The 19,686-nt window shown below is 44.5% G+C and overlaps 1 protein-coding gene across 15 annotated transcripts in view; it reads right to left on the minus strand.

The window, feature by feature from the left end:
* The window catches only part of LOC143897516 (bromodomain adjacent to zinc finger domain protein 2B), a 162,447-nt gene that overhangs the window by 64,309 nt on the left and 78,452 nt on the right, over positions 1-19,686 (minus strand). The window contains exon 1 of one of the 15 annotated variants that reach the window (XM_077406260.1): positions 2,492-2,605. The exons of 13 other annotated variants lie outside the window; for them this stretch is intronic. The gene's annotated coding sequence lies outside the window, so the exon portion shown is untranslated. Of the gene's footprint in view, positions 1-1,815; positions 1,835-2,491; positions 2,606-19,686 lie in introns of those variants that run through there. One more of the 15 variants, XM_077406269.1, reaches the window with a different exon arrangement.

The following is a 19,686-nucleotide window of genomic DNA, read 5'->3' on the forward strand; positions in this document are numbered from 1 at the left end:
GTATCGCACCTATTTTCGCGAGGCACCTGCTTTAGGAAGAAAATTGTATTTTTTGTCCTCCTTTTAAAATTAATTACATCGTTCGAGATATTTCGCGAAAACGTGTACGCGCGCGGATGGCGCTCAATAATTATACAGCCGCGCAATTACACTTACATGTATGTACACGCGCGCGCGCACACACGAACGGTCCGAGCTCCGTTCGTCGTTGCCTCGTTACTCGTTTTCCCTAACGTCGGGGCGACTGCCTCGTTTAATTAAGGAATGTGTTAACTGATAAGTGCAGATGAGCGGGAGCTCTACGCACATGAGCGCGTGCGCGTCTATATTGTTTCCGAGCGGTGACGCGGCGCGCTCGCTGCGTCGCTCAAGTGGGACACTGAAAATTGCGGAGAGACTCGAAGCTGAAGGAATTTAATTTCAAAAATTGATACGCCTCTCGCGACGTTAATATATATTTTCTTTTGTGCAACCGGTAAGATTACGGAACAGCTAAGAAACTGAAACGAATAATAGAGGAACTTTTCACTTGGACATCTTTGTCGACTTGACATAGAAACCAAAAATCGAGACTTTTCGCGTGAGACATCGCGTGTATCCCAATTATCTTCGCGTGGGAGAAATAAGAAGCACTTACATGTCTAATTATGCTTTGAAAATCTGAAAATTTATCTTTTTATTTATTTTCTTTTCGGCATTAATTGAATTATAAATTTATTATAAATTTTTATTTTTAAAGTGGTTTATTTACGGACACGGATACAAGACTTTTCTTAGAATTCCGCATGTGTCAGACGGCGAAAATAAGTGATCTACGCATGCAGAGTATTCATCAGAAGTGCGCGAGCGTGAGCGTGAGTTCTACATGTAATTGACGATATATCGCGGGGATGTCGATGCTTGTAGCATCATTAACTTTTTGCGTCATCTTGCGATCTCGTATTACGCTATGATACGGCTGATATCTCTCTCCGATCCTGCCATTCATCCGCGATAATGAATAATCGCGTAATAAACGACTGATGCCCCAGCGCTGAAACAATCGTTGTCGCCTCTATTTTCTGATTCATCGGGACGGACGTGGCTTTTCGAAAAACAATGTCCCGGAAATGCGCGACTTACTACCACGTTCGTTTCCCTTTTTCTCGCACGTATTTATCGCGGCCGCTGCTTCTAGAACGACCCGTATAATCGGCCCACTTTTATCGCGCGGCGACAGTGGGCGTTGATACATCGCCGGTGTTTATTTCATTTTTTCGCGCGTCTAGCGCGCTGAAATTGCGCCGCTGGCGCGCGCGAAAGCGGATCGCCCTCCGCGAGCCGCGATTTTTCATGCGCACGTGCGACGATGTGAGCGTAAAGGTGCCTTTTCATGCTGACGCTCGACGCTCATTTTCAACGGCAAGAAGGTCGCATGACCACAATTGACGCCGGCGCGCGTCAATTGAAATTCATGAAAAAAAAACAGCGTCAAAATTTCGACAGAAAATCCAGCTTTCTTTGCTTGACGCTAGCGTCAAATCGAAATCACGTGATCTCGCGATACGCTGAAACGAGCGTCCCATGAATTCGCACCTTTACGTGCACATGTGTTGCGTATCCTCTCTCTCTCTCTCTCTCTCTCTCTCTCTCTCTCTCTCTCTCTCTCTCTCTCTCTCTCTCTCTCTCTCTCTCTCTCTCTCTCTCTCTCGGAGGGGATACGCGATACGCAATACGCGTTGCTCGCGTTATACGTACAAATGCACGCGCGCGCGAACTTGTACATATCGGTGCCATAATTTCGCATCATTCCTCATGCCTCTGCCTACATCATACCTGCTACGGAGAGCACTCCTGCAGCTGTCGGCTTTGCATGCTGCCTGCCTGCCTGCCTCTCAGTTGGCAGCGATCACGTTTCAATGGTCGCGATGCTTTCAATGGTTTTTAACGGCGCGAGCGAGCGAGCGCGCGCACGCATCGTCGGCTTTTCAATCCTTTGCAAATTATCGCGCGGAATTGCGAAAACCAACGGTCCACCGAGCACTCGAGAGATATTCAGCAAGCTATAATGCGATCCTACGGGCACGATCCGCTGGATCTGTTGCCTGTGTTGAGAATTTTCGCGATTTCTATGTAAAACGATAAAGCGCTGAATTATTTCAGAGCGTGTGTGTGTGTGTGTGTGTGTGTCAAGTGTCGCGTGTCGCGTAATATATATTTATAGCGCGTTACACTCCGTCAGAATTCAGTTGATTTAATTTCGTGCCGTGTCATACACGAGTTCTCGATATGAAATAACGGCCGCTGAGAAAAATTTTCCCCAAAATATCTTTTCTATTACGCGATTAATATATGCGCCAGCTTTAACAACGCGTTGATATCATTAATCGTGACTTCATCGCAGCGAAACGATACTAAATGTGAATTCCTAAACCTTTTCCGCTGTTTCTCTTTACTTTGTCTTTCGACGCGATTCGATCTCACGTATAATACAATATCACTGAACGTTTACCTCGCATTCCCGCGAATTTATAAAAACACCGTCTCCGATTTATTTTTCAATGCAGTAGCTCGCAAGACTCCGGTCTGTCGTTGAACACGCGCACACCGCGGACTCGCTCCGAGCCGCTCGTCGCTTCGTAACCGCTTCCTTCCGACTGCGTTCTGCGTTTCACGTTTCACGCCAGACGGCAAACCCCGCGAGAGACGCGCTGCGAACGCGACGCGCCGCTCGGCTCGTCGGTCTACCGGCGGGAAGCGGGAATAATTCCCCGGTGGCGGCGTGGTGATAACGCGACCGTTTCTTTTTTTTTTTTTTTTTTTTTTAGAATTCGGCTCAGCTCGGCTTTCGGGCCTCTCGGTAACAGCGGCAAATCGGCCCGGCGGCGGCGGCACCGAGGGAGGAGCGCGGGCAACCGACATTTTCGAGACAAAAGTCGTTCAGCGAGACCGGGTTGGCCTTCGTCGAGTCAGGTAGCAGCTGGAAAGGACCCGCGCAGCGTGCCGTACACGCGGCCATTATTACGCGCGGAGGGATGTGTACGTATATATGGACACATATGTGTGTGTATTATGCATTATATGTGTATATATTATATATATCGGTCCGATATAATTTGGATTTATCCGTTCGGCTGATACTTCCAACGCCGGTATCTCGACTTTCGTTGCGGCAGATCGATACCAGAAACCGGGGTGGGGCATTGTCGTATCCCCCCTTTCCTCATCCTCCCCCTCCTCCTCTACCCCGTCCTTTCCGTTGCCACCGTCTCGCCCGTTGCTGCTGGCTGACGGCCGCGACGAGGGTCCTGACGCTGAGAGACGTAGGATCGTCGATGCTTAAGGCGAATTTACACGGTACGCTTTTGACAGATAACGGCCTAGATCGAGAGTAGACGGGCAAAGCGAAGAATCTCTCCGATTACGCGTGACAATGGTATAATGATTCATCTAGGCCGCATAACGAATATTTCCCCCTCTCACTCTTCCTGTCGAAAAAATGATCTCACAGAAATCTTACAACTTCCTATCTTGGTTGCTGTTTCGATCGCGTCAAGTTCGTCCCTTCTATCTTAGCAAATTGGGTTGCGAGGTTCTGTCGAACAGACTGTCGTCGACGGGTACGCGTCTAAGCTCGTTCGCTGCGGATGATTCACCCGGCACGATCACCGTCAAGGAACGAGCCGTGTAAATTTGCCTTTACGTGGCGGCGTTTGCGCGCGTGTATGCGTGCGTGTGGCGTGCGTGGCCGGAGGCCGCCCGTGCGCGCGCCACGTGAACAAAAACAAGCGGCGCTCTCCTCTCCTCGACGAACGCGATCGAGGCGGAGCGCGGTTAAACGTAAGGCTTCTACCAAACGTCGCCGCGTCGGTCGTACCGAACACGTCCTAGAAGGCTGGATTCTCCACGGTTCTCTCTCGACCTTCGGCTTCCCTCGTCCTTCGTTCTCGTCGCTAAATCAAGACTAGTTTACGTTCCATTCCTTGTCCCCTGGACGGACAACTGCGAGCTTCCTAACGTAATTTTCGACCTGGGCTGATCAGGAATATCTCAATAGTATCTCTTGAATAGAGACGATAGAGAATATAACGTGACGATCTGACCAAATATCACAAAATAATCTTGAGATAGTTAGAAACACGAAATCCCCTCAATATGATCAACACGAAGATAAACTCTAATAAAATATTGTTAGCATCCAAAATAGTGTACTAACAATAAAAGTCTTATTTTCCAGTCGTTCAGCTTGAAAAGTTTGTTTAGTTTAGAGATACAGAAGTTTACTCGAGAATCCTTATCTTTCAGGAGACACGAAAAATATTCGGCGGCATTAAAATACACAAGCATATAAAGAAACGCTGTCCAAGATTAGCCATCCAGATAAATCGAGAGAAAATCAATTGAGATACAAGTTGGTCCAAAATGTCACGTGCAGCGCGAAATCGTTTTTTGATATTTTTGGAAGAGTAATTAATGAAGTTGATTGCAAAATCAATTGATGGACTCCCAATTTAACGCAATTTGATTTATTAGAACTGAGCTTATTGCGTTCTTTCCCGCATGTTTTATTCGTGCGAACAAACTCTGTGAAACCTTATGTTAAAACCAATAATAGAAACTATGTTGCAAAAACATCGTGTTTTCATTCGCATATGTATGCGAACATCATCGTAATTAAAACCAATCATATACTCGTTTACATTCGCGGTGCGCAGTTTATTGGGCGCGTTAAAAGTATCGTAAATCGGACCGCTCATTATCAGAAATATTATACATGCGTCAGAGACCTCATTAAATTATTCAAATTGCAGTAAAGTTACGCGCCAATCGCTGCTTATAAAAAGCTCAATGTTGCATTTAGCATACATTATTTAAGTGTACATTAAACTGGTGACGACGGGAAGTTGGAATGAAGTGACTCGATTGGAAACCGATATTTTAAAAAGAAAATTTAAATTGATCTACCCGATATCTAAATTATAAAAAAACCACTTTTAGATATATTTAGCCCTATTCACTCCAACGTTTTTTCCGCCCTTTTATTCCTCCAACCATGCACTTTCGAGTCTTACGTGTTTTTCAAAATGTTAATAGCTTTGAAAAATTCTCCAAAAATTATTATAATATCTTTGTACCTTCGACTAAAAAGCAATGTAAAGAAAATTTGGAAATCATTTATTTAAATATTTTTTTACAACAATTATATGTTGACAAACACGCGTTACGACTCGTTTTACTCAAAAAATCATAACTCACGAACAAATTGACGAAGCTTAATGAACCAAAACGCAAATTAAAACTAAAAGTAGTGCAAATAAGAAAAAAATATGAGATAATTATTAATTAAATAGGAATACTTAATTTCGTCGCCGCAAATTTGGTAATTTTTAAATGGTACAGAAGGACTTTAAGGACTTAAAGAATGCTAGAAAAAAAATTTCTGAATAAAAAAAGGCGAATTTGAAGTGACAGATATTTTTTATGTAAAAAAATTAATTTTTTTTTATAATCGTAGATCCTCCCCACCTCTTCCACCTGCCTCTGAGCCATAATAGACCTCTGTGGAATGTTGAATTTTTTTTAACGACAAAAATATTTTAAATACGCTTAAATTATACACAAAAATACATTTTTATCGAAACAAAAAATGCTCATTTACCTTTCACACAACACTGACGTAATCCTCCAACCATGCACTTTCGTGTCCCTCATCTAAGATTTTGATTGTTCGCCGTTTCGAGAGAAAATGAGCTAGAACTTTGAAATTTTTACCTGAGGTTCCCAGCCACAATAACTTTTTTCCGGCGTGGAGGGGATACTCCCACGATCATTTGTTTTCCGGAACAAACGACTATTAGAAATTCGTGGGACACGAAAGGCATGGTTGGAGCGAATAGGGTTAAAAATAGGATCTCTATTATTTCTCCTTTGGCATAGGAATCTAAAAATATTCTTTTTTTTTTTACGCTGCACACAACGACCAGGAAAACAAGCGACGAAATATACGGGCTCCGTTTCCGGATTCTCGTTATAAATATCATAACTTCCGCCCGCTGAATCTGATTTTAACGGCATACAAGGCAACGTATTTCTCACAACGACTTGTTACGAGACGGATAATTACGTACGACGATAGATAAAGTGCTTGAGAATCTCGAGGAAACGAAAGCGGCGAATTTAATCAAACTTTTCGCCCGCGTCTACCCCGAAAACGCAATTAATGTGAGTTAGCACTTTCTCCCTCCCGTATCCCTCCCCACACCCGCTATCAAGCAATGTGTCGCGGGTCACGCGAGCACGCGAAAGCCGGCGTCTCCACGTTGCAAAAACCGCGAAACCGTCACACCGTCGCTCGGTGCACGGCACCGAGTTCGCCACGCGATGCTTTAGCGACACAACGAGATATGGAAATAAAACGTGAGCGCGCAGAAGAGAAATTGCATTTCGATCCCGATGTCGAACGGTCTTTTTCTTTTCGAAATAGGAACGAGCAGGGATGATGCCATGCATCCACGTGTTTAACCATCGCGCAGCGATAACAAAACGAAACGTCAGAATTGTGGGCGGCGCGAAGCATATAAGCTTGTCATACGAGATTCTCTGTCGAGGATTAAACGAAACACCGCAAACCGCATGGCAATGATGCGTTGCGAAAATACCGGAAATACCGTTCTACAGCAAGAACATATTTTTTTTCTTACTCTTCCAGCTCTTTTTTTGTACTTTATTGTTGCTTGGATTCAGGATTAAATTGATATCTTAACGCGAGCGAGCGATTTTTCGCGATTCATCGTGAATTAATTGCGTATACCTCACAACCGCTCCGAAATAATTGTCACCCTTCGACCGCGCGGGGGGACCGTTTGTAATATCGACAACGCGACTGCTCGCATCACCTCGGGCGATGGCGCGAAACGAGCACCAGCCATCAGCGGCAACTTTCGTGCCGCGTTTATGCCGTTTATGAGAGAAGTTCGTCGAACGCAGAATACGCGCGCGCCATTCCCCGCGTGTTTTTCTCGCGACGCACGCACGCGAGGTATGCTGCGAACGCCCGTTAAATCATAACCATAACGGAGGGCGCATTTTGCATTACGGCCGAAATGCATTTCGGCAAGCGATTCGCGGCGAAGCGGTAGTTTTTTTTTCTTTTATCCACTTTCGGCTGTTTTCGAAGCCAAAACGCGATCTCGCCTGGCCAACGGAATTCGATACTTTCTCTATATTGCGCGATAGCCACGGAATACGATTCCTCGACGAATACGAACTCCTCGGGGAAACTCTTGATCACTCGTGATTAAAAAATCGCTTTAAAACACAAGGTTAATTAACACTGCGTGGGCATCGTGTTTTCGGAGCACTCACCCGGACACACTGGGACCTTTAAGTTCAAAGAGTTTCCGAAAGTGTTTCTGTGTTATAAAAATTCATGTATCATCTTTAAGGTTTCAAAAAGTGATCTCTACAGTTACATAAGCCGGAACTGTTGCAATTTTTTTCCCATTCCCGTGGAAATCATAAATAAAAAATCGACTGTACCTTAAAAAGCTCACGGTGTCCGCGCAGTGTTAATAATGAAAGACGATTCTTTTTTTACAGTTAAATGCACATGGCGAAATATTTCTGCACGAGTTTTCTGGCGCACTTTCCCCTTCCCACACATCATTACAGCGAACGTCACGCGGAGCGACATTCGGAAAATAAATATAAAAAGCTTAAATAAGTAAAAATGCAGCATTTTTAACGCGTTCCATTTTCGTTATATACTCGATTCGGGAACGATGCCGTTTCGTCGCGGGCTTCTGGCTTGCACCGGGCAGGGGGTCAAAGACCGCGGCAAACGTTACAGCCGTTCGAGACCCGGCGCGACGTGTACCTCCAGGTGCATCGCGAGTATTCTCGTCGCGAAATTATCCGCGACAAGTCACGACGCCATCGTTCCGATTTTACGGCACTGCCGATCCAGCCAACGAACACGTCGCCGTTTCTCTTCTCCGTCGTAGCTTTTCCGCAGCGGGGCTTTTCTCCGAAAATAAAAATGCGAGAAACGTTAGGGCGAACAAGTCTAAAACGAAAACGAGAATTCTCGCACGATTCAACGCGCGATATCGACGTTAAGTTTTTTCGACATTAAATAAAGCGCTCCGGCAATAAAATAATAAGCGTGAAAAATCTGAAACATCTACCACCGCGTACAATGTAATATTTGTCAAGAAAAATATTAGTACGCTTCATTATAAATAATGAAATCCGCATCGCGCGAGCTTTTAACTTCGACACATGAACATGTATTCGAGATATCTCGCAGTTTTCGATGGGACGGGAGTTTTAAAGCTGATAGTAAACGCATTTCCATATCCGGGATGTGTTCCACACACATATATTCGGGTAAATTATTAACGGTAGAATAAATTTGCCTGAAGATAAATCGGAGTAGTAGAATCTATATTATGTCGTCAGAGATGGACCGTTCTTGGAGTATTTCGCTCGACGTAACACGTGCGCGATAATACGTGTATATTATATGCATCGACGAAAAGCGAGGTAAGTCGGGCGCAATTTTTCTTCGTGTCGGAAGAGTCAAAGAAAACAAAATCGGGGGATATACTTACTAATGCGCGATTATTTAAATCGGTAGGACGTCTCGGCTGCTAAAGTGCAACAGGTTGCGTTGACCTCTGATGTTTCTCAACGCGAAACGCATTTAGGAGAATGATTAATGTCCGCGATTGACACAAGTCGGCATTATGATTATTTGCGCTCACAGTCACATTATATTTGCACTGAACAATAAACTTGTTGTCGGTTGTCGGCGCGATTAAAAAGTTACATCCAGCGCCGGTCATCCATCTCGAATCAATTGTCGTTGTAGAAATTGGTCGTGCCCGCCACCGGAAGTCGGGAATGGTATATGTTGTCACGTTGGTGTAAGCGTAATTAACACACAGAGCTGCTTACAAAACACAACGTATAATCTTCGTCGACTTCTTTCGACACGACGCGCGGTGTGCGCGCGCAATTTCGTAATTCTCCAGTTTTTTTCTTTTTTTTCAGCAGATATTAAGCGAATATGCAGGAGCGGCGATATTTAAGAGCGCACGGAGATTAGAGGGAAAGATAGCACACTGGTGCCGCGAGCACGATTTTCCGTTACCGAGGCTGCAAACTTTCTGCATTCGCGAAACAGTTCGCACAGCGCATGCCGATATGTCGAGAGAGACTTTTCTTCACGGAACTGTCTCTTCCTAGTTCTCTCTTCGTCAAACAGTATATATAACAAGTATTTATAGTCCAGAGACTCGCGAAGATCTGCGTCGCGTGTTATCTCACTCAATTTCTATAAATCGTCATTCATAATTACGTTTCACAAACCGACGTTTACTTAAGGCAAATCCGCTTCAAGTCGTTTGAACTTGATTTCGTCACGGAGCACTTAATGATTTATTTATATCTCGATCGATTCCCCCGTTTCTCACCCGCAGCTCCGAAATTTTTATATATTTTTATCACGAACAACACTCCAATTCATTTAACACTTTGTCGCTTTCAATCACTGGTGACTTAAAGATCGTTAACGTCGCGTTTAACGAAAGATTCATACCAATTCGCTGTTGGATTCCGCGGACAGCGAGGGACATTCCATACACGTCGTCGGTGCGAGCGCGGCCACCGCCGGTTATTCGACGGTTAGCGTACCGGTTGGCACTGTTGGCAGCCGGCAAAGAGCGTTCTGGCGCAGTCGTATAAAGACTCCTCCGACTGAAACGACGAACCGGCACGACGGCGCGGTTAATCGTGTGCGCCGTGTATCCGTTTACGCTCCGTGCGTGTCGCGTCGTGTCTTTCGCTCCCTTTTTTTCACCACACGACTCTCTCTCTCTCTCTCTCCCCCTCTTTCCGTGCCCCCTTCGTTCTCTGCCGTCCTCCGTCTCCGTCTTACTGAACCTCGCGCTCCTTTCGTCTCCTTGGTGCACGATGCCGATGAACGTTCTCGCGCGAGTATGTACGGGGTGTCCTAGAGTTACAACAGATATCGCGATAGACGAGCAGGAGAGAGAGCGATGATCGAAGATGATAATCGTTGGGTAGAGGATATCGTATTCTAACGATGTAGAAAACGGAGCATCGATGTATGAAAACTCCAAACGGGAATATATTAGATAACGAAAGAGAATTCGCGCGTCCAGTACGTTCGAGTTCGAATAGTTTCTCGCTATTTTACCGCGGTGCTTGCCGCTACCGTTTTATCTCCATGGGAAAATTCACTTCACACGAAACAAACAAAGAGACGCGTGCGTTCAAGGTGCAATGAACCCCAGCGCTGTCCTCTGCGCTGAACTCACCGCGAAGGTCCGATCTCGAATTCGATCGAAGACAGTTAAAGGCGAAGGAGACGCGATTATAGCTCGAGACACCCCGTATGCGCACACGCGTACGTACCGCACACGCACGCACACTCCCGCGCCGAAGGCAGAAAAAAAGAGAGATATGTGCAGGCGCACACGCACACGCACGTGCGCGTGGAGGAAAGAGAGAGAGAGAGAGCAGCGGCGCGATATCTTTCGAGCCAAGCCCCAGCGTCCAAGGTGCGTCACGCTCGGAAATATGCGTGCGGTGCCTTCCGCCTCACCCTAAGAGCCTACGAGCCTACCGAGGCACTACGACGGCACGGTGCAATATGCACGCGCGTGCAGTCGAGTCGAGTCGCGCACGCCACCGAGCGGTCGGACTGAGGCGCACGGAACGGAGTCGAAACCAAGGGACACCGTATACGAAGGGCTAAGGGCGCACGCAGTAGGAGAAAAGGACGGGGAAGAGGGTTCGGTAAAGGAGGGGGGGGGACACTTTAGGGCGCCCGAAGCGGCGGACCCGCGGATTATTTCGTGAGCGAGAAGTTCGATCGAGGCCGCCTGCCTTGCCTGCCTGCCTGCCTGCCTGCCTGCCTTGCCTGGTCGGTTTCCCTTCCCGCTCCGCGCTCGTGTTCGGACTTTACGATGTACTATGGGGTGTAACCGCTAAATCTCTCGAGCCAACGATGCCGTAAAAAGGGGTATTAACTCTACGCGCCCCGCCGTCATTTTTTTCCTCTCTCGACTGACCGCGTTATTGGCAGTTGTAACGTGGTGAGGTGACACGTTGAGGTTCTTTCGCATGATTAAGAAAATTAATGACGGAAGGAGGAGACGCTGCCTCCCCAAAAACATATAGAAATTATTCGATAAATATAAATATGCTCGTAAACTTTCGATGGTGTTGATGCATGTCGAAAAATTTAACTGTCAAAGTGAACAAAGAGAGAACTCTTAATAACAGAAGCTTTCCGAGAGAAGAAATTAAAGGCGTTTCATAATTCGATTTTTAATTTTTAAAGTTTTTGTGACATTCTCATCGCGAATTTCTGTGTAAAAGACGGCAAACGCGCATTAAAAAGGCGAAAATGGAAAGTGTGCTACCGCGCGATCGCCGGAGGACGGTCATCCAGAAGATAAGGAACAAGGAATAAGGAATGCAAACATTCCGAGGTTGTCCGGCCGCGGAACGTGTTCCGAGAACGAGGCACTAACGATAAAACGAGCAGCCTCTTCCGCCGTCGGCCTTTTCCCGGCGGCGCGGCGGCGTCCCGACAGCGAGGATGTCGATGATCTCGATCTGCAGATCCAACGCGTGTACCCGACCGCGACGTTAAGCGAAGGAAAAGGAAGGAAGAGGAATGCGCGTGGGACACAAACAGAAAGCGTGCGTGCATTTAGCGAGTAAAAGGTGCGCGCGCTTCCGCGAATTAATCTCTAATCCTTTCAACGACGCGTTGATTTTTATACCAGCTTATAGTATTCTGAGACACCTAAGATAAATTCTTAAAATGTATATTTAAGTTAAAATTTAAGTTAATTAACAGATAAGTTATTTCATCGATTTTATTATTTGATCGGTTTACGTTCCCCTATGTAGTCTTATCTGTGAGATAATTGATATAAGAATTAGAAATTAGAATAAAGAATTGATAATTTGAATTGTGTGTGTGTGTGATAAGAAGATTGGAAATTAAGATTGAAGGCCTGTGACGTTGTCGCGTGTACGACTTTACGTGAATTGTACTTACTGAAAAGAGTTTATGTCGAATATCGGGATAGCGGACTGGCCAGGCTCCTATAGCCGAGTGTCTCCAGAACTGCTACCGACGCGCGTTGCAACCGGCGGAGAATACGAATTAGCGCGAGGGGTCGAAAGAGAAGGGGAGACAGCCTAGGCAGAAGATCGATTCGGCTCCGTCGGGGCACGTTTATTTGACGCCTCGTCCCGTAGTCCCCGCCGCCGCGGATTTATTATCCAAGCTTGACGCGCGGCAATCCTCGCGGAAAGACGCGCTCTTCACGTTCGCCCGATTATCGCTTGATTCACTAACGAGTAAAGCGCTAATTAAAAATGAGCGTCACGAGAAATGTAATTCCAATGCAACTCAAAAGATATTAAAATTCAATTTTTTTGCATTATATTTTATAAAATCAGTAAGTCGATCGTGCTAAACGAATTATATAACTGAAGTTATATTCAGTGTCACGACAAAGTGCAATATATAGAATGTAAAAGAGTTATTACATTTTTTATCTTGACCCGTTCTGTGGTATAAATCGTGTCTCCAATAAAAAGTGTAAAAATATAAGTATTGCTCTTGCAAACGTGAATAAAAATAGAACAGAAATTAGAACACTATCTTCTTCTTTAAAATCTCTTGAAATAAAATATCTTTAAATAACACCCCGACGTCTCTTTCCGATCTTTATCATTTATCTATTTTTATGCGACACATCCATGCGGATGCGTCATGACACACCAGGTGATTTCGGGGAAATTGCATTCTCGGTACCGTTTAATTACCAGAATTGACTCATCAAGACCCGCGTTTTTTCATTGCGTGTCGTCTTACGATTACACCGCGTGCCCGACGCCCTTCTACAATCACGAGCTGGCTAAATATTCATGAATCTCGTTACAATGTACTTGCGATGACGGCAAAGAGGAATACCGATTTAATAGCGCGCCATATTTCCACACGCGATATGTAAAGATAAACTTATTGTACCGCAAACAAATCTGCCAGCCATTGATACAGTTTGATTCGAATATTATACGTATTGATAAAATTGATCCTCTTGTTATTTTACTATCCAATGAAATCAAAATGTTATCGAACCGTCATCGATACCTTTACACAGCCGGGTGTGCATAATAATAATAACAATCATAATAATAATAATAACAATAATAATAATAATAAATTACATTTCCGATCTCGTGAACGTTGATGAATCGCGAGAAGTAAGCAATTGACATTGTTCTACAGATTTTCACAACTTGGAAGCTGCGATATCGTCTCCAACCAACTTGTCATTTTTTTCGCTATCGCCTCGCGACACTTTTGAATAATTAAGACAACCGCCGAATGTCGTTAGCGCTATACGAAATACCGGCGCACCGTTAGGGAACAATGGGAACGAGCGCGAACAATCGAGTTCGTTCGCTCTCAATCACCGTTCACGCTACAACGAATCTATTCGAAATCCATTCTCTCTAGTTCTCTCTCTCTCTCTCTCTCTCTCTCTCTCTCTCTCTCTCTCTCTCTCTCTCTCTCTCTCTCGTGCCCGTACGTACAAATGCACCTTAAAAGGCCGACATCCGAGGCGGATCGCGCGCGCACTCGTGACAGGTGCGCGGATAGAGGGGGAGGCAACGGATTAATTAATGGGCAGGACAACCGTAATTAAGCTTAATTAGCTCGGTCGTTAGTCACTGTGTGTTTATACAGTGTGCTTGTGGGTATCGGTCGCCGCGGCCGCGCCGCATCGGGGAGTCATCATTGGGAGCTTTCCAGCAAGCGACACAACTCGACACAAGTATCGTTTTATCTTTGTTGCTCATTACCAAAAAAGAAAGATAGAACGATGCTTGTGTCGACCTGTGTCGCTTGCTGGAAAGCTCCTATTATCGACGAGCGCCGCGGTGAATTTTATTAAATCGCATGCAAATACCACACGAGATGTATCTCGCGAGATCGTTCGTTAAATCGGCCGCGCGCCGCGCTATCTTCTCGCGCAATATATATTCCGAAATTTGCCATCCAACAAAGAATTTGTTACATTTCTCTCTGTACATTTATTTATTTGCGCGCGGACAATTTTTGCGGAAATATCGAAATAGACGCACGATGTTTTACGATATAAAGTGATGTATATATATGTTGTACATACAATGATTATAACATGCAATTTATGTAAATACATTAAAATATGTGAAAACATGTGAAGATTCATTTACAAGAGACTCCCATTTGCCCATTTTTATTCTCGTTACAAAAAAAAGATGTATCGTTGAAAGCCGTAAATGATACTTTCGCGGATATATAAATCACACTTTTATGAACGTGTTTTTTTTTACTTGAATTCGTTTCTGCATAATCGCCTTAAAATTCACAGTTATGTTCACATACTTGAAACATAATTTTCTGCGTGGCATTACTCGCGTAGCGCGATAACAAGAGAGAGCATTACCGTAAATAGAACTTGCGACCAACACCTTTTAAAGAATATCTCAACAATCTCACATTGAGATATTAATGCCGATATGATATTGCGAAGATTGCATGGAGGTGCAGTGGAATTATAGACTGTAGAGCGCAACATCTAATAATCTACGCTAAACTCGAAAGCTCGTTTCCGGCGATATGCGTTCCACTGGATGATCAAGACTATAGCCACGTTATGAAGGAAGCGCATAAATATTTATTACGAATAAAAGTTATTAATTGTTTCGCCGCCGAATTCCTACATCTGTTGCGTAATGTTTATTTTAATTTACCGTCAAGTTGAGCTTTTATGTTGCCGATCAATAACTTGGAAAGTTAAATTCAGTTAAAATCAAGCTCATTCTAATCTAAATCAACAGGATAAATGAGAAGGAATAATTAAAATCTTATACCATCGATTAAAGAGAGATTATCATCAGCGTTGGCTCACACGCTACTGAAATTTTTATTTTTATTATTCGTAAATGACCTATTAAGCGAATAATCAATCAGTCTATAAAATTCGAGAACAATCTCACTTCGTCGTTGATCGACGTAAACCACTTCGGTCTTCTTCCAAAAATAAATTGCAACGATCTTGCGCAAAAGCACACAAAATCCCCTCTCTTCGCTCTTACATAATTATCACCGTGTTTAAATAATTGAATCACAAATCGAGGCTGGCGACTTCAGCAGCGAGCGTTAATGCTTTATTTAACGAAAATGGAAGTTTATCTTCGCTTGAAAATATCGACTGACGCCGCTATCGCGACTGGCCTCTCTCTCTTTCTAATTGTATAGTTAATTATGCTCGCTATCCTTCTCGCATCAACTTCAAAATGAGATTTTAATGAAACAATCTCGATTATATCGAAATGTTAACGAAACTGGAAGTGTATCTGCCGTTCGCAAAACCGTATAATTGCAAGTAACGATTTCCCTCATTAATTTTAACATAACATATTAATGTATTACGCGCTCATCTTATTTCGCATACGATGTATTTATGTTTACGCTGTAAATCGAGCTTTTCAACCGTACTTTCTCTTTCGTCGCAAGTTCCTCCATATTATCGACAAGTCCCTCTTTTTTTTCTTCTCGCGCCGTGGCTTCGCCTCATCCTCGTCGTCGTCGTCGTCGTCGTCGACATCGTTGTCGTAAATAAAATGGACGCGGAGACCGGCGTGGTGTGATCGTGCGGTACCTTGAATAAATTAGAAGGGCTCGTTCGCGTGCTCGATCGATACCCCCGCGGGCTCGAAAGCCCGAAACGTCGACGACGCGCGGCGCGACGCGGCGCGTCACGTCACGTTGCATTTATTGCCGCTCGCTCGCTCGCTCGCTCGTCCGTTCGTTCGTGCCTTCCTTCATTCGTCTGGCGAGAACGTCTCTACGAATGGACGGGGACCGGATGGATCCGGTCTTAAAAGCACGAAACGCTCTCTGGAAGCCACTCAGCGTGATTTCTCTGGGCAAACCAGTTTCGCGCAGGCTGGCCGAGCGATGCGTCGCCGCCGCCGTCTTCTTCTCCCTCGGATTCCGCCGGTGCCGGAGTTCTCGGGCCCGGGGAGGAAAAAAGAAGCGTTTTGGCAGCCGAACGAGCGAGCGGTCAGCCTCGTCCCAAATATCAGGCGGCGCGGCGGGGCGGGTCGATAACGCGCGAGACACTCCGCTCTCGTTCGTTGTTGCCAATGCAATTGTTCGTTCGTTCGTTCGTTCGTTCGTTCGTTCGTCCGTCCGCCCGTCCGTTCGGTCGCGCGGTATTTAATGCAGGGAATATGTACCGGTCGGAAAATATTTCGATGCATCCAGCGGAAATGACAAAATTGCACAATACAAGCGCTAAGTGCGTGGCGATCGAAATTAATATATACGACATCAAATTTGTTACTGCTAATCTCGCTAGTTCTCCAGTAACACGCAATAGCAATTATATCGGAAATAATATCGAATCGTTACATTCAATGTGATACTTTTAAATGACTTCGGATAGTACTTTTAGGCGAAAGATTTTAAAAGTTGTGAAACGTTTCCTTTTTTTTAGTTATCAATCATTTGAAACATTGAAAAACAGTGTGGATATATACAGTCACCTCACTCCAACACACTGCAATTATAGGTAATAATAATAAATCTACAAAAAGATGAAGTCCATAAATATACGATGAGCCTTAAACACTGTGCCCGCTTATGCCATAAACACGTGGTTACGATATCGTCGGTACAGCATAGCGCTATTATGACATACTTATGTTATAATAATACGGTTACGATCAGTTTTTACAGTAGTAAAGGGAAACTCGCTTTTGTTGGTAATGTAAATTACTGCGATTAAGTGCAATTTAATTATAATACAAACTGTATCGAACATCGAATATCAGCAAATTTGTAACTCCCCCTTTATACATATGTTGGTTCAGCGAGTTTATCCGTATTGCATCCGCGGCGGGGGATCAAAATCTACGGAGAAAAATTAATGAATGGTATATTCACGCGCGCGGAATTAAATTCAATTTTCATCAATATCCGCGCGGATGAGTTACGCGTGAAACGCAAACAATTTTATTTGCGTAATACTTTTCATTGTGTACCTACTAAAGAAGCATTATACGATATCGACGAAAATAATCGAATCAAAGTCGTTTTTTTTTTTTCGAAATTCAAAAACATATCTTTGGATCTTCGTAAGACGCACAAACGCGCAGAAACGACATTTCTATGTCCGTTTTCTTACTCACTTACTCCTCCTCCTCCTCTCCTTCTCTGGCCGCGCCGAGGATATCGTGTTAAAATCGCCGAAATCTCCGATCGCAGAGCCCTCGGGGGCAGGGAGAAGGGCGCTAACGAGAGCCAGGAAATTCGTGGCAAGAAAATGAGCGAACGCGTAACAGCAAGAAAACAAGTTGGGAATATCGCACGGTCTGACAGGGGCTTTACGTGCGGCGCTGCTGATTACGGGCGCGATCGAGGCCCCGGCGTATCTGGCTGCATGCGCGCGGCGCGCATCTCGTAATCGCGATGCACCGCCAGTTTTTGCGGCGCATCTAACGCGCGAGCGGAACGGTGCAGCGGTGGCACGATTTCACGCGCATGCAAGAACGTGCGTACCGTAGCTGTTACTCCGACATACAGGATGTTCCGACAGGCCTGAGAAACCTCGATCAATGCATGATAGAAACGCGACAGTCCTCTCGATAGAATAAAAATGTCAATAGAGCGCTAACGAAGATTAGTGTCAATAGCTTCTCGCAACACAGTTACGAGGGAATATAAATGAGCGATTTAGATTACCTACAGATCAGATTTTTGAGATGAAGCTGGAGCGAAGTAAAGCAGATAGAGAAATCTTATTTTACATTCAATTTCCTGAGAACGCATTTCGCGATCTTTAATTTGCGGATTATTCGTTAAACGTTTTACACAGGGAATGAAAACATTATGAAACGTCGTCGGAAAGAACGAATTTTCGCAAAGATGCGGTTCACTTTGGACTGATCGAAGGTTTGTTGCGGAACAATCTGTACGGATACGCCGGGTTCTGCGGCAACCAACGGCCTCTCAAAGCATCCAACGCTCGCAAGACTTTGCGCGCGCGCCGCTCAGGGTACTTATATTACGCCGAAACACACGACCGCATAAAAGTTTCGCGCCGCTGTTCGCCGCCTTACCTGCTCGTACACCCTGCAACGCTCATCTGCGGACGCCACTTTCAATTCTGATAACAGGGAAATGGTGTGCTTATATCCAACGCGAACAAAACGTGATACTACCGTGATACTTACCATCGTTTACGCGATATTGAAAATTGTTTGAGACAAGACTACTTTTGGAGCGGCTAAAGTAAATAAATTAAAATTCATCATGATACGTTCTTCTCTCGTTCTCGGATAGTTTATCGCGTATTTGAGAAAAAGATACAAATTCGCTCAATATTTTTACATATTAAACCTGATAGTTATCCGAATTAAAAATTAATGGTTTTAATTAAAAAATCTACTTTCATAAATATAGTCAACAAAAATCTCAAGCTCTATGTTCAAAATTACCAAAGAATATAAAGATTTTCTCTTCGACTAGAAATTATTTCATTATATAGTACAATGGTTGTTTCGTGGAGTAATTAACTTATTTATTTCAGCTAGCATGTAATGTAAGAAACATTAAATTGAAATATCGTGCTGTTTTTTCATCAAAAATATGAATATTTGTAAAAAAAAGAATAAAAAGTAAATATTTCATAAAAATATTTACTTGGTAACGAATATGTTGATTAAAATATGGACGCGATACATAAATTGTGGACGTTACTAATGCCGGCATTCACCTATCTACAAAAACCGTAATCTGCTCGATATTCATTCGTTTCGAATGATTTTACCGGGGCGAAACTCGGGGACTTTGTTGCTGCGAATGATCCTTATAGGGCGGGCACACAATTCACAAGGACTCGTCGTGTCGAGAGATGTTCGCGAAGCGTAACGAGAAGTCGTCGGAGCGAGTCGCCCTGTCTTCTTGTAAGAAAAAGAAGAAAGGAAAGGATGGAGATCCGGCACTTTCCGTCCAATCGTATCGTTACGAGCTCTTGCGTTCGCGGACGGTGAAACTTCTTGTTACTCAATCAGTATGCAAAGAGCGTTTAACGAAGAAGCGCGCCGATTTTCGCGTCACGCCGAACACTTCGCGATTACGGATACCGATCCGTTGCGAAATTCGATGACGAATTTCGAGAAGAAGAACTTTCGAGTGCGTGAGTAAATTTCATCCTCCCGTTATAGTTGACCTCCCGATTCTCTTTGTGACCGAACAGTCCGAACATGCGTCCCACGACATTCGCGCCGATGCCCGCGAGTGTCCTCGGGCCTATGCGACGGCTAGATACTTGCATAATTGATTTGCCGTGCCGAGTCATTACTTCTATTATTAAACGTTATCGTCAAAAGAGTGCCTGGGCGAGAAAAACGACGACGGGCCGAAGAAGCCGCTCATTTATCGCGAGCTGCCGCATTTTAGATTTTATCGCCGTAATTACAGATCCTCCTTCGGCCGGTATTTACCGCGCTTTTTAGGGCCAGTAGTAAACGAGTAAATAAAACTTTTACGGCCATATCTGGCGGCACCTGCATACACGCACGGCAGACTCGTACGGC

The sequence above is a fragment of the Temnothorax americanus genome, unplaced genomic scaffold (assembly GCF_048541705.1).
Source record: "Temnothorax americanus isolate GAGA-0224 unplaced genomic scaffold, ASM4854170v1 Scaffold1, whole genome shotgun sequence".
Taxonomy (NCBI): domain Eukaryota; kingdom Metazoa; phylum Arthropoda; class Insecta; order Hymenoptera; family Formicidae; genus Temnothorax; species Temnothorax americanus.